The 1,184-nt window shown below is 46.8% G+C and overlaps 1 non-coding gene across 1 annotated transcript; it reads right to left on the bottom strand.

Annotated features, from left to right (window-relative positions):
- Window positions 1-826: 826 nt before the first annotated feature.
- Window positions 827-898, bottom strand: TRNAE-UUC (transfer RNA glutamic acid (anticodon UUC)). The gene has a single exon. It is a non-coding gene; the product is annotated as a tRNA-Glu (tRNA).
- Window positions 899-1,184: the final 286 nt, after the last annotated feature.

The following is a 1,184-nucleotide window of genomic DNA, read 5'->3' as shown; positions in this document are numbered from 1 at the left end:
CCTCTGTCAAGAGGGCTTCCTGTCTGCCATACTTCACATTTGTCTCCTTTCTCATGAGTTCTGAAGTGCTTTACAGCTCAGTTGGAAAACCTGAGTCGGGAGGTCTGGGTTCAACACGTGGATTGACCACAAGCTCTCTCTGTGACCTTGAGCAAGTCATTGGCCTGTGCCTCAGTTTCTCCATTCTGAAACTGAAAGATAAGAGGCTCTTCAAGACCCCTTCCAGTTTAGACCACGGATTGGACCTTGTGTGTGCGTGTGTGCGTGTGTGCGTGTGTGCGTGTGTGTGTGTGTGTGTGTGTGTGTGTGTGTGCGCGTGTCTTTGTCTTTCCAGCATGGGAACCTCATTCCTGTGTTTGGAGGTTCCACCTTGTAGATCAAATCAGATTTTGTGTGGAACAAAAATATCAAATACTGTTCTCACCAAGCTGGATAATTTGGAGGGAATCCCTCGAAGCACAGGCTGAAGGCTACACAGGAGGAGAGGTGGTCTGGACTTCAGGTGGCCGCCAGTGTCCAGAAGAGGCAGCAGGCTGTTTGTGGTGAAATCCTTAGCTGTGGTTCCAGCCATCCTGCTCCTGAGGGTTTCTGCCAATTCTCAGATCCTGTCTCACCCATCAATTCTCTAAGCTTCCAGACATCCTTCCAACAAACTCCTTTCTGCCTAAGTTACCTAGAATTGGATTCTGTTGTTGGCAACTGTTGGACTCAGACCTTCAAGTGATCCTGTGACATAAGCATGTGTGTTTAAAAAAAAACTATCATTTTAATTAATTAGTTAATTAACTTATTTATTGGCCACACTGTGCAGCTTGTGGGATTTTAGTTCCCTGACCAGGGATCGAACCTGGGCCCCAGCAGTGAAAGCACTGAGTCCTAACCACTGGACCACCAGGGAATTCCCCCATGTGAATTTTCTTAAGTGTCTTGCCTTTTGGATGTGTATGATTTACATCTCACCGCCCTCAGCTTCCCCTCCTCAGATAGAGGAGTATCTTGAGGGTCCCAAAGTAGTGCAAAACTCAAAACCGTGTGGTTCAGAGACGTGGAATCCTTCCAAAGATCGTGGAGCATCTTCTAGGGGACCAAATTGTCAGCCTGACACAGCCAGCATGTGGATACCCTTGGTTTGCAAATTTCACACAAAAGTTTCAGATTTCCAGATTTTCTCAGAAAATCAGAAG

Source organism: Physeter macrocephalus, unplaced genomic scaffold, assembly GCF_002837175.3.
Source record: "Physeter macrocephalus isolate SW-GA unplaced genomic scaffold, ASM283717v5 random_1143, whole genome shotgun sequence".
Lineage (NCBI taxonomy): Eukaryota > Metazoa > Chordata > Mammalia > Artiodactyla > Physeteridae > Physeter > Physeter macrocephalus.
Note: the sequence above shows the minus strand (reverse complement) of the source record. Positions and strands in the feature narration are given on the sequence as shown.